Here is a 14,920-nt window from a genome sequence, read left to right as displayed (position 1 = left end):
GGCTTTAAGAACTATACCGGCGTCATCCATACAGACGCCTTGTGTGTGGCAAGATTGGTGAGATATAGATGCTTTGACTGTTCGTTATGAAATCCTTCTGTTGTTCCCAACTGGTGAAAGGACACAACATACACTCCTTCATTGATTTAAGGGCCCTATTACTCAAGCCTTGCTAAAAACAAAAGTGGCCTTTGCTATTTTTAGCATGTGGATTTCCCACATGTTGAGGCCAGTTTTAGAATGGCTGTAAAGTGGCCTCATTTCCCATATTCTCTAATTCTAATTTCCCTATAAAGCACGACCATTACCATATGAGCTCTACCACCACCTATTTACTAGGCAATAAGGGCTCATATACTAACTATGCAGTAATCAGTTATTGCATGGTGATATAGCTGAGGTAGCCAATTAGTGTAAGGTAGGCTTACTCTCTGCCTCCAGACATGCTGACATGCCGACATGCCGATATTATTCTCTAAGCGGCTCTGTTGCAGGAGACAAGGACACTGAACACTTTTCACCTATCACAACGTATGTTTGGTGTTGCTTAGAAATTTAGGGCTCCTTTTACAAAGCCGCACTAGGGCCTTAACGTGCAGAATAGCGCGTACTAAATTGCCACGCCCGCTAGCCGCTACTGCCTCCTTTTGAGCAGGCGGTAGATTTTCGTCTAGCATGTGCTATAGCGTGGGCTAATCCAGTGCGTACATTAAAAATACTAGTGCACCTTTGTAAAAGGAGCCCTTAAGGTTTAATGAAATTGAATTGGATAATTAAAATAGTATGCTACACATGAGCAGAGTTTGATTGGAGAATACAAGATTAAAAAATTTAAACTCCTTTGAATAGCTAGTTAAAAAAAAATAGAACCTATGTTTATAGCATGTGTGTAGCATGTGCCAATTCTAAAATGACCAAGGAACACCTGAGTGTGCCCCGTGACAGTGAAATTTAATCTGCAGTAAACGTGCATTAGTGTTTATTGCAGCTTAGTAAAAAGGCCCCTTACCCCTCCTTTTACATGGCTTTTAGCTCTGGCTGTGACGGTAACAGATATGACGCTCATAAGAATTCTATGAGCATCAGAGCTGTTAACGCCGTGGTCGGCGCTAAAAACTGTGCTACGGTTTTGTAAAAGGGGGGCGGGGGTGTGTTAATTTGTTAAGACAGAAGAACCCAAGAAGAACTCATGAAAGGCACAGCTAAAAATCAACAAGTTGATTTCAAGAGGTGAGAGTGTTTGACTTTTAGTTGCCAGGCTCTCAAATGAAAGAGGAATTCAAAAACTGTCACAGATTGTGGAAGAAGGAATGAATGAATTGGCAGGTATTCTGAGAAGCCGACAGGAAATCAATGGGCCTCATAATCGAAAGAGAAAAATGTACAAAAACTGGCCTAAGTCGGCATTTGGACGATCATAAATGAAAGATGTCCAAGTGCCGATAATCGAAACGGGTTTTGGACGTGTTTTCAAACGACCTAGGCCTTTCCAGTGCCGCTGAATGACCAGAGCTAAATGGGGCATTTCAGGAGAAGAGTCAAGGGTGGGATTTGGGTGAGACATGGGCCATGCTAGACTTAGTCATACTGAATGTATAACTGAAAATTTTACAACACAGCCTAGACGGAACTTGGAAGTTGTGACTTAGGCCATTCAAAACATGGTCTAAGTCACAAAAACCTATATAAAGTGACCAGATAAGCACTGCAAACACATAGTACAGACCCCCACATACTACCCCAATGATCACCGACCCCCCCTCCCAATTAAAATCATAATCACAACTTTAAATATATCTGCTTCTAGAGCATCAACACCTGGCAGCCTGTCATAGGAAAGCCTAGTAGAGCTGCACAGAGGCGACTTAAGTCAATTTGGGGGTGGGTTAGTGACCCATAGAGAGGAGGACCCAGGCCCATAAGCCACTGTAATCACTGCATTCATGGTGAAACATGTGTACTCCCCAAAACCACAAAACCCTTTTGTATTGCCATATAAGTGGCTCCTGCAGCCATAAGGGCTATTGGGGTTGTAGACAGGTGGGTATAGTACATTTTGGGGGTGTTTTAGGGAGGCTCACCATGACCTATAAGGGAGCTATAGTGAGATGTTTATGGGGCACCCTTTTTGTGAAGTAAGGTACCCCACTATTCAGGTGCCATGTTTGGGTGTCCAGTCCATCACTTTGCTGACCCCTCCCACATCCAACAGGGCTTATTCTAGGCGTTTTTGACTTGGACAAATATTTAAATGAAAATGTGGTATAAAGATGGACGATTTAGCAGCTTGGACGATCAGACGACTGGACGTATAGTTAGACGATTTTTGAAAAAAAAATATTTTGGGCATATTTTTCGAAAATGTATCCTAAGCTGTGTCTGATTTTGGATGACTTGCGACAGATGAAAACAGACTTAAATTTTTTTTAAAAAAATTATGCCCCCCCACGTGTTTGTTGTATAAAGGATTCCGGATACAAGCCATAAGGAAGCATTCACCTAATATTTAAAGTGTCTGAGCAAATAGTCTGCACTGGGGAACACAAAGAAAAGCTGGATGAAGTAACTGCAGTGTCATTAGAAATGCATCCTGATTAGAGTACTATCAGAGTGTTATATATGAGCAGCAGCGGCATGCAGTCTGGACCTTCAGGGGTTCGCCCAACCAAAATTTATAAGGAGAGAGTATGATAAATCACTAAATAATTAACTACTACATACTCTATATATTCACTTGAACCCATCTCCCACAGTAGCGTACTAGAGAAGATTATGACGTTGAAAGACTGGTTTGTGCTTTGAAGTTTGCAGAAAATTGTTTCCTTGTTCTATTTTGATCCTTGATTGAATATATGAATTGGGAACTGAACATTGTGTTGAATGGAATTGTGTATGAATATCAGAGTGGAACTGATTCTCTCCTTGAAGACTAATATCCTGGTACTTATATGTAGAAAATTGGAGGGGGGTTTTTGGGGGGAGAGGGAGATTTGATATATGACAAAGTGGAGGTTTTGTTTTTAAACCCATGAAGATTAACTGAGGTTTTTTTCCACTTTGCTATTTTTGTTTGGGTTTTTGCTTTCTGTCCCTACTAGACGAGCTTGGCAGAGGAGTTCCAGTGAATATATAGAATATGTAGTGGTTAATTATTTAGTGATTCACCCAACCCCCTGAAGGACCTGAGAACAATGCTCTAAATTTGATTGGTTGAGCAGGCAGCAGGCAGAAGCTGCTCAACCAATCAAATTCAGATCAGTACTGTCAGGGCCTTCACAGGGGTTGGGTAAATCCCCACTCATAGAGCCCTGCTTTTTTGGGGGTGTTGTTTACTTTTTGCTTGATGCAGTTTGACTGGTTGAGCAGGCTGCCTGCTCGACAAATCAAACTGCATCAAGCAAAAAGTAAACAAACAAATAAAAGCAAGGCTGTGGAGCTGGGGATTCACTGAATCCCATGAAAGCCATGACTGCATACCACTGATGGACTGATTATGTTACTGACCAGACGCCAAGAGGAATATAACCTCTTGATTAGAATAATGTTGAAGCTAAGGCATGCACTCTTCAATGACAAATTGAAACACCTGCGAATTTGATGTAGTAACTTAAGTATTCTCTTTAAAGTTCACAGACTAGAGGGTCAGAATAGCTGGATCAAAGGAGCTATTATTTAAAATTACACTAAACATTAATGGGGCCAATTTTATAACTGGGTAACACAATAAAGGTACTCACTATATGCAGGCTTATTCCATAACTGCAATTATGCATGTAATTTCTGGTATAGAATACTAACATAAGTCAGGAGTTAAGCATCAACTACAACAACCATAAAAACTAACCAAATGGTATCTCAAAAGATCAGATAACTAAGGGTTCCTTTTACTAAGGTGTGCTAATAATTAACACACACTAAATCAAAGAAGCCCATAGGAATTAAAGAAATCCTAAGAAGCATATTCTATAAATGGTGTCCGGATTGTAGGCAGCGGTAGGTGTCCTACCGCTGTCTAACCAGCCAATTGAGATGCATGTTTAAAAAAAATACACCCCAAAGCAGGCCAACTACACCATAGGCATCTGTCATGGTTGAGGGAGATGCTTGGGATGCTTAGGCTCACCCAAGGCTAGGCGTGGGCATGGTTTTGCCTGGAAGTGGCCTTGGGGCAGCTTAGGCATCCCCACGTGTCTCCCTAGGGCCGCAATAGGCGCCTGAAATGTAGGCCAACAAAAAGCTGGTCTATATTTCAAATAGACGTGGCTGTTATGCTGATAATAGCAAAGAAATCTCACTGCTGTGATCAGCTGAGTAGTTGCGGCAGGGAACTCAACCCCCCTCCCCCTCCGCGAAGTCCCACCTGCTACCCCTCAAGCCCAGCAGGAGGAGTACCTAGTTCGTCCTGCCGGAACCCTCCGAGCAACCCCCGGCAGGAGTGCCCAGTTTGTCCTGCCAGAACCCTGTGAGCAACCCTCCTACCCAACCTTGATAGGCAGGAAGAATACTTACTCCTTCTTGCCAGAACACCCCCGCTAAACACCCCACCACCCAACTGCAATAGGCAGGAGGGATGCCCACTACCTCCTGCCAGAAAACACTCCCCCGAACACTCCCCAACCCAGCAACTGAATGACCCTGCTTGGCAACCACCCCTCCATCCGCTGACCCTCCACCTATCTGGCAGTCCCCCTAAAGGGGATACCACCCCCTAACTCCCCCCGTACCTTGACAACAGAAAGTCCGGCCGGAGGGAGGCATACATTCTCCGGCCAGCAGGCTCGCCACTGGAAAATAGCGGGCTTTCCCCTTCCGGGTGCATTCTGGGATGAACTGGGGAGGAGCCTAAGGCCCTGATTGGCTCAGATTCCTAATGCCACTCCCATGGTAAGTACGAGCTATGATATAGTTAAACATGATTATGTGCGGAAATAGCACTATGACTTGCTTCTCCAAGGTAATTTGCTCCCCTTTTTTCTTCATCCCAAAATATTTCCCTATCCACTTCCACAAGCAGTTGCTAATTTCTTGTGCTGGCCTATTGCATTCATTTTGTAGTTCCTGAATATATCCCTTTTCCCTACTCAGGAATTCCTCTGTGCCCTTTTCTTCCACCACTGACACCAGACTCTGTTCCTTCATCTTGCTGTGTGGTTACACCTGGAAAAGTCTTCAGTATATCATGTGCCATCTCTGGTCACCTTTTGAGTTCCGTTATTATCTTAACCCCTTATTTGCCTGCTTAATACACATATTATTTTAATGATTCCCATAATCTCTAATTTGCCCATTTGTCTGTCTTGAATAGACTGTATACTCTGTCAAGCATAAATACCAAATAGCACTATATAAATGATAAATCTGAGTAGTGATAGTAATGGCATATTTTCACTCTAGTGGTTCCACTGGATTCAAACAAATCTATTGGCCCTTAAGACCCCAGGAGGACTATTTGAAAGCTTTCTCTATGGGTTAAAAAAAATGTATGTTATAAACAAGGGATTTGAAATTTAGCCATGTTTAGTGAATGCAAAATTGCCTATGCTATTGTACAAGATGGGTAGTTGTTATTACCAGGGGCAGGAAGATGGCTGGCTGTGCAAGAATGCACACAATTATATATAATAGAACTAGGCTTTTGATTCCTAGTAGAAAAAATTATCAGCAGAGAAAACAAGTGCAAATCCCTGCTGTTAATTTTTCCAAGTGTAATCATCAAAGTTAAACTGTTGCATAGCTTAGCTTCAATTATTAGTTTATGAACCCACATAGGTGAAAGTACACATGGGATTTGCAGCAATGTGGATAGTATGATACCGTAGTAGAGGGGTGCCCAATAGGTCAACCGTGATTGACCAGTAGATCCCGAAGGCAACGCGAGTCGATCGCGTTGCCTTCGCGTTCTACTTGCTTCCCGACTCAGAAGTGCCGAGCTGACCAACTTCTCCCACCGGAACTTCCTCTCCGACTTCAGAAATGACATTGAGGAGAGGAAATCTGGTCGGCCTGACGCTTCTGTGTGGGGAATCAGGGAGAGCTTGGGGCAGCTGGAAGCAGTGCAGCACCTCCTCGGCATGCTGGTGCTGCCGGTAGCTGAGCCAACAGCAGGGCTCCATGTTGGTCTCATCAAAGCCCCAGAAGGCGAGCTCCTCCTCGAAGAGGGGTCCGCACAGGTCGGCCGGGTAGTGCAGCTTGCCCATATGGTAGTAGTTGAGCACAAAGGCAAAGAGTCCCAGGTGCCAGTCGAAGAAGAGCTCGGTGGGGCAGGGCGGGTGCCTGGCAGGGCACTGCGATAGGTCTCGTGCCAGGTGCCCCCAACGTCTTGCACCACCCTGTCCGCGCTGTCGCCCCGGGCCAGCTCCTCCTATGGGCTAGGCTTGTGGGGGGCTTTGCCCAAGGACTTGTAGCCCCAGCTTGAGGACACACACATGGAGTTGAGCATTGGGGCAACAGGTGCGGCCTCTGATCGATGCACCTCTTGCTCCCTCCCTCCGGCTGTCAGTGATGCGCAAATCCCCGGTGGATGGCAGCGAAGATGCAGCCTCTGCTCTTCTCGTTATTTTGCAACTTCAGTGCCGTTTGTCTGGCTACAGCGAGACCCTGCTGAAAGCCACAGTCAAACTCCCCCCCTAAAAAGCAGCGAAGAGACCGAGGCGGAAATGCATTTAATCCCACATTGCCTCTTTCTCCCAGTCCAGCAGCTTTACTGTGTCTGCCATTTAAGTACATAAATACATAAGTACATAAGTACATAAGTAGTCGCCTCCGCCGGGGCAGACCAGAGGTCCATCCAGCCCAGCGGTCTGCTCACGCGGCGGCCCATCAGGCATATTGCCTGAGCAGCGGTCCCTGACTAATTTTATACCTACCTCTACACTTATCTATAAACCTTCCACTGCTCTTATCTGTACCCCTCAATCCCTTTGTCCTCCAGGAACCTATCCAGGTCTTCCTTGAAACCCTGTACTGTGCTATTTCTTATCACGGCCTCCGGAAGGGTGTTCCATGTGTCCACCACCCTCTGTGTGAAAAAGAATTTCCTTGCATTTGTTTTAAACCTGTCCCCCTTCAATTTCATCGAGTGACCCCTTGTTCTTGTGGTTTCTTTCAAATTGAAAAATCTGTCCTTGTCAACCTTTTCGATGCCCCTCAGGATCTTGAAGGTCTCTATCATATCTCCTCTGAGTCTCCGCTTTTCCAGGGAGAACAGCCCCAGCTTCTTCAGTCTGTCAGTGTATGTAAGGTTTTCCATACCCTTAATCAGTTTAGTTGCTCTTCTCTGGACTCCCTCAAGCATTGCCATGTCCTTTTTGAGGTACGGTGACCAGTACTGTACACAGTATTCCAGATGCGGGCGCACCATAGCCCGGTACAGTGGCAGGATGACTTCCTTCGTTCTGGTCGAGATACCCTTCTTAATGATACCTAACATTTGGTTTGCTTTCCTCGAGGCTGTGGCGCACTGTGCCGACGCCTTCAATGTCGTGTCTACCATCACTCCCAGGTCTCTTTCCAGCTTACTGACCCCTAGCATTGATCCCCCCATTTTGTAAGTGAACATTGGGTTCCTTCTCCCTATATGCATGACCTTGCATTTCCCTACATTGAAGCTCATTTGCCACTTTTTCGCCCATTCTTCCAGTGTCATAAGATCCCTTTGGAGATCCTCGCAATCTACGGTGGTTTCAACCTTGCTGAATAGTTTGGTGTCATCTGCGAATTTGATGACCTCACATTTTGTTCCCGCCTCCAGGTCGTCAATGAATATGTTAAACAGGAGCGGTCCCAGCACTGACCCTTGAGGAACCCCGCTCGTGACCCCTTGCCAGTCCGAGTAGTGGCCCTTTACACCAACCCTCTGCTTCCTGTCTGCCAGCCAGTTTTTGATCCATCGGTGGACCTCCCCTCGCACCCCGTGATTCCATAGCTTCCTGAGCAACCGCTCATGTGGTACCTTATCGAAGGCTTTCTGGAAGTCTAGGTAAATTATGTCTATGGGTTCACCTTTGTCCACCTGGTTATTTACCCCCTCAAAGAAGTACAACAAGTTTGTGAGGCACGACCTACCCTTGCAGAACCCATGCTGGCTCGACCTTAGCTGTCCATTTTTTTCGATATGATCACAGATGCTGTCCTTAATCAGCGCCTCCTTCATCTTTCCCGGGACCGATGTGAGGCTTACCGGCCTATAGTTTCCCGGGTCGCCCCTTGAACCCTTCTTGAAGATGGGCGTGACATTAGCTATTTTCCAGTCCTCCGGTGCTTTCCACTCCCTTTTCCCTGATATCCGATCTCCGCTCCCTATAGCCCAGCATCACCCCCTCCATGATCCAATAAACACTTTGTCTTTTCTACCTCCAGCTAGCCTAGGACATTTCTGCCTACAAAGTAACATGAAGCACAATTGTCCCAAGTTGGAAACGTGGCCGATATGACATGCGCCCCACCCCATCCACTGCACCCCAGCCAAGCAGAGAAGGCAATGGGCAAGACACAGTTTTGAAGCCCCGGCCTTCCTTGTGTCCTGTGTGGCTGCACTGCTGGCCCTGATAGGAAGTTATGCCAGGCCCCTAGGGCTGGCCTGGAGGAATTCTGCCTCTATGGCAAAAATAGCAAGTTCATAGGGCCACAGATCAGGGAAGGAGGGAGGTAAGTAGGGAGAGCTTCTGTTGGACTCACAATAGGAGGTGAAATGGATAGAGAGAGGGAGATACAGAGCAAGGAAGGGTGAGAGAAATGCTAAGCCCTGCATCCAACCTTAAAAAAAGAATGGAAAGGGAGCAGGGAGACAGAAAGAAAGGGGAGGGGTCAAGAGAGAGGAAGAAAAAGTTGGGGGAGGGAATGAGGTCTGGAGGAGAGGAAGCATACAGGAGGCTGAAAGAAGGGAAGAAATATTGGATGCACAGTCAGAAGAAAGTGCAACCAGAGACTCATGAAATCACCAGACAACAAAGGTAGGAAAAATGATTTTATTTTCAATTTAGTGATCAAAATGTGTCCGTTTTGAGAATTGATATCTGCTATCTATATTTTGCACTATGGCCCCCTTTTACTAAACCGCAATAGTGTTTTTTAGCGCAGAGAGCCTATGAGCATCGAAAGCAGCGCAGGGCATTCAGCGCAGCTCCCTGCACTAAAAAAACGCTTTCACAGTTGAGTAAAAAGGGTGGGGGTATATTTGTCTATTTTTGTATAGTTGTTCCTGAGGTGACATTGCATAAAGTCATCTGCCTTGACCTCTTTGAAAAACCCCCGGAATATAAATGATAATTAACATTTTCTCTGCGAACAGTGTGCTTTGTGTTTTTTTTTTTTTTAATGTTATTGTTGGTAGATCATTTTGACTTGGTCATTTTAAAAGTAGCTCGCAAGCCCAAAAAGTGTGGGCACCCCTGCCGTAGTATGATTTTGCCTCCTCCCGCCCCTACCCCCCCAACCTCCTTATGTATCCTTATGACAGCTACAATCATTTTTTAAAATATAGTACAATAAAAGGAAAATAAATGGAGACTGTCAAATATAAAATGTTTCACCACTAAGTAATATTTCTATAAATAGTTCTACTAAGGTCCTTTGCTTCACTTGACTCCTTGGTTTGTAATAATTTAGCAGAGTGAGATCTCACCAGGGTAACTCTCTCAAGGTCTAAATGGTGTATGTACCTTAGGCACACATTTATTTCTGAAATAATGAGGGCAAGTGTACAAACCAGCACATTGAAATGAAGAGCAGAAAAGCATGGAACATGAACAATTAGTTTTTAGCTAGTGGATTTTCAAGTCATTGTTCCCAAAGGAAGATGCAGGAACTTAACTGAGATGTAAAAAGGAGAAAATTGGCACATTTGCAGTAATAAAAGCAGAAAAGCCTGGGATTTCTGACAACTGGTTTTTAATGTAAATTGGTGATTTGAAATTCTAACATGCTTTTCCCTAAAAATGAATTGTGAGCTGTGTGTCTCCTTGTTAAAGGTTAACTACATATGCTGATTGATATGCTGTTAGCATGCGGCCCCCAAAGTCCTCTGTTGTGGCCCTCAAACAGTGGGCTGAAATATTCCTCAAGTCCTACAGATTCAGTCCTACAACCTTCTAGGATATATTCACCAACAGCAAAATTTACAGAACTTTAAGAAAATGATGAAAAGACATCTGTTCTGTAAGATGAAATATCGAGTTTGGCAGAGGGAGAAGGAGGGGTGACTGTTGAGTGCTGAGTGCTAGTCACAGAGGTTTTGATGGTCCGGTATGGTCTATGTGGCATAATGATGTTCGTCATTGAGGCGTGCTACAATTTTTTTTTTTTAATGTATTTTAGGGTTTGGCCAGTTTTTTGGCCTTAAATGATGTTCGTCATTAATGTGACATGTATGTCATATGCGATTTGAATTTTTGATAAGTAATTGTGTAATTAGTTTTATAGTGTGTGTTTGATGTGATTTGTACGATAAATGTTATATCTTATTTTGTATGTTAACGTGTAAGGGCAGGGATAAATAAACAAAAAACAAATCTTACCCACTTGGATAGTGTATTAAATGTTTGAAAAAAAGGATTATGATACCGTATTGTATCTATATGGTGCTGTACATAATAATGAATAATTTAGAAGAGCACTTAGCTTATGGCCCAATGGCTACCCAGCCTTTTCACTGGTATGTTTCCTGAGGGGCAAAAGCTCTTCTTATCAGTGTTATTTATACACTGTTATAGGTACTTTTACTGCACTTCTGCTGTTCAGATATGGAATCAGGAGCTCAAGATGGCGTCAGGGATTAAATAGAACGCCAACTTGCTCCCTGATTAATTTTGCACCACGGTGCAATGGTCTCTTCTGAGCTCAGCAGCTTGATAATTTACTGTTGAGCCTTCTATTCCTCCAGATCTTGCTTTCTGAAGCAAATCAATGTTGTTTAAAAGACCACAATCAATGAACTCGTGGAGGGGCATTTTCAAAATATATGTCTAAGTCTGATTTGGATGTATGGTGCTAAACGTAAGAAAATGCCTATTTTTGAAAGGCAAACCCACCATACATCTAGAAATATTTTTTTTTTTTTGAAAATCCTCTATTTGGACGTCCGGGCCATTGGGACACCCAGACCATCAGGACATCTATCTTTATACAACATTTTCAAACAAAATTTCATCCAAGTCCCAAATGCCTAGAACAAGACCATTTGGACAATGGACTGGCTACCCAGGCATGCAACAGAGCAGTGGGGCACCTTAGAGGGCTCTGCTGTGAACTTCACAAAAAGGATGCCAGATAAACATCTCACCAAAACTCCTTTATAGGATATGGTGAGCCAAAACACCCCCAACACCCACTATACCTACCTGTCTACAGCACCAATAGCCCTTATGGCTGCAAGTGGCACCTATATGGCATTAGGGTAGGGTTTTGAGAGGCTCACATTTTCCACCATAAATGTAGTGCTTAGAGTGGCTTATGGGCCTAAGTTCTCCTATGGTTCACCAGCCCACCCACTAGGCTATTTAAGCCAGAACCAACTGAAACAGGCCTCCAACAGATCCACATTCTTGGTCACTGCCTTAGAGACAAGTGAATCCATTAGACTAGAAGGAACAGATGATATAGGCAGGGGGCCACTCCTGATTAACACCTTTCCTCATGCCCAACAGTAAAAAAAAAGCAGCAGACTTAAGAAATTCATGGTGAACATGGCTAAGACACGGCTTCCATCTTGAAATCTGGTAGAGCAATTTTCAGTGTGAATAAATTCATGTAAACTGTTCTGAGCTCCCCTGGAAGAATGGTATAGAAAATTAAATAAATAAATAAATTGTTGAGGACATTCTGGGCATATTCCGAACAATTACTGCACAGTCTTTGAACTTAGCATGTGTATGTGTTTGTGCGCATTATAGGATGAATATGTATCAGACTATGGGATCTAGTGAGTGGATGTATACAGGGTTAGGATCGTTGTGTAGGTGCATAGGTGTGTGGTTGTTTCTATAGGAAGGTATAGGTTGGGGCATATATGTGAGGTTTGTCTGTAGATGATGCACAAGGGGGTGCTGAAAAGTTCTCAGCCCAACCAACCAACTTCCTAAATTCAGAGTGTTATTTTACCATTGTAGTTGAAAAACAGTGTTATTATGTGCTATTTAAGTTATTTATAAATGATCTTGAAATTGGAACAATGATGGAGGTGATTAAATTTATAGATGACACTAAACTGTTCAAAGTTGTTAAAACGTATGGAGATTGTGAAAAAATGCAGACAGACCTTAGGAAACTGAAACACTGGGCACCGAAATGGCAGATGAAATTTAATGTGGACAAATGCAAAGTGATACACATTGGGAAGAATAACTTAAATCATTGTTATCAGATGCTAGGGTCCACCTTGGAGGTTAGCCACCAAGCAAAAGATCTGGGTGTCACTGTAGACAATATGATGAAACCTTCCACCCAATGTGCAGCAGCAGCCAAAAAAGTAAACAAGATGCTAGGAATGATTTTAAAAGGGATAGTTAACAAGACTAAGAATGTTATAATGTCTCTGTATCGCTCCATGGTGTGACCTCACCTGGAGTATTGCATTCAATTCTGGTCACATTATCTCAAGAAAGATATAGCGGAACTAGAAAAGGTCAAAGAAGAGCAACCAAGATGATAAAGGGGATCAAACTCCTCTTGTATAAGGAAAGACTAAAAAGGCTAGGTCTTTTCAGCATGAAAAAGAGATAGCTGAAGGGAGATATGATTGAAGTCTACAAAATCCTGAATGGTGTAGAATGGGTACATGTGGATCAATTATTTACTCTGTCAAAAATTTCAAAGACTTAGGGAACACTTGATGAAGTTATAGGGAAATACTTTCAAAACAATAGGAGGAAATATTTTTTCACTCTAAGAATAGCTAAGCTCTGGAACATGATGCCAGAGGTTGTGGTAAGAGCTGGTTTTAAGAAAGGTTTGGACAATTTCCTGGAAGGAAAGTCCATAGTCTGTTATTGAGACAGACATGGGGGAAGCCACTGGTTGCCCTGGATGGGCCATTTGGCCTTTATCTGCTATCATGTTTCTATGAGAAAGAGATAACGGCTACTGTGGATGGGCAGACAAGATGGGACATTTGGCCTTTATCTGCTATCATGTTTCTATGAGAAAGAGATAATGGCTACTGTGGATGGGCAGACAAGATGGGACATTTGGCCTTTTTTCTGCCATCATGTTTCTATGTTTTTATGGATCAGTAGCATAGAATGTTGCTACTATTTGTGTTTTTGCCAGGTACTAGTGACCTGGATTGGCCATCGTGAGGACAGGTTACTGCACTAGATGTACCATTGGTCTGATCCAGTAAGGCTATACTTATGTTCTTATTCTTTCAGATCATTGATTGAACCATGCCAGTCTATTCTTTGCTCATACATGAGTTGTGAAAATGGCTAAAGTTATATGAATGGGTGTAGATGTGTGCAGAAAGTGAGTGTGAGTGTGAAGGAAGTAATATTCCATAAAATGAGGGGTATACAGTAAAGTCGAGTGGGTATGTATGTGGCTCTGTGTATGAATATATTTAAGTAATAATTATTGATATTACTTCCAAATGAGGTAAAAAATTATATACTGTATAACCCTGAAGTTTGCACAAGTATGAATATTTTTGATTAGTACTTCTATTGTGACTGTTTCAGATACTGTCTTTTTTTTTTTTGTTCCACAGTGAACTCTTTGAAAGTCATAACAAAAAAATGTTAAAGCGCTGAACAAACCAAAGAATTCTAAAATTGTTCGAAAAGCGACCTTTACATTAGAGCAGCTTTTGTACTGATTCAGGGACCTGTATTGATGGAGAGAAGTCTGTTTAAACAGAAAATTCTTTGAAACAAGTTTTGTGCCTGACAGAATTAAAAGAAAAGGTGGGCTTTGTTATTTTGTACGAAAAGATAAAAATTAGATTGAATATAATATCTTTCTTCACATAATCTTTTCTTTGCCCTCGATACGGTTTAGTTTAAATGCTTTGGATTGACATTAGTAGTAACAAGGACCAGGGCTCCTCATCCTTCTCACACTCACTCTCTAAAACAACCAGAAAATCATAACATTTTGGTTAAAAATGGCTGCAGGTTTATTAAACTTGACTTAAACTTAAGTCATTATAAGCAATAATTATTTCCAAATCCTACCCTAGCTGAGATCATATTCATGCACCTTTTCAGACTCCATATGTAACTTTTTTTTTAAAGTTAATCCTCTTATTCTCTATCTAACTCCTGTTACTTTATCTTATCTGTCTACATGTTATACCTTCACTTATACCCTTTACTCTTTATTAAGATGTTTTATTGTGTAGTGTGTTATCATTGTAAGTAGCATACTATGCCATAATGAATTAAATTCTATAAATGGCATCTAAAGATCTGTGCCAAAAAAAATATCACTTTTACTGTGGGTGGTGAGGTAAATGCGTTGACGTTCATTCAATTCCTATCAGTGTCAGAGCATTTACCTCACCAGCCCACAGTAAAAAGCTAAGTCATAGGAATACCCTTGGTCGGGATATACAGCTTGACATATGAAGAATTAAATGAACTGATAATTAACCATCTATCCAGTATTCTCTAAGAAAAAATGTTTTAACTGTTCTTCTAAATGACAAGTAACCTATTAAATATCTAATTTTAAAATTAAGGGAATTCCAAATTAAAATAGTTTGATAGAAGGATGAGGAGTTAGCATGTTTATGAGAACTAATCCCATTGAATATTGGAAGACTTTACCTTATCTGGTTTCTAAGATAATAGTGAGATTTATCATGAGATGTTAAAATTGAACCTGCAAAATAAGTTGAGGTTGTACCATATAATATTTTGAAAGAAATCATATTTATTTATTTAAAAATGTATATACCGCATACAACTATGCAGTTTCCATATCACAT

The sequence above is a fragment of the Geotrypetes seraphini genome, chromosome 4 (assembly GCF_902459505.1).
Source record: "Geotrypetes seraphini chromosome 4, aGeoSer1.1, whole genome shotgun sequence".
NCBI classification, from domain to species: Eukaryota; Metazoa; Chordata; class Amphibia; order Gymnophiona; family Dermophiidae; genus Geotrypetes; species Geotrypetes seraphini.
Note: the sequence above shows the minus strand (reverse complement) of the source record.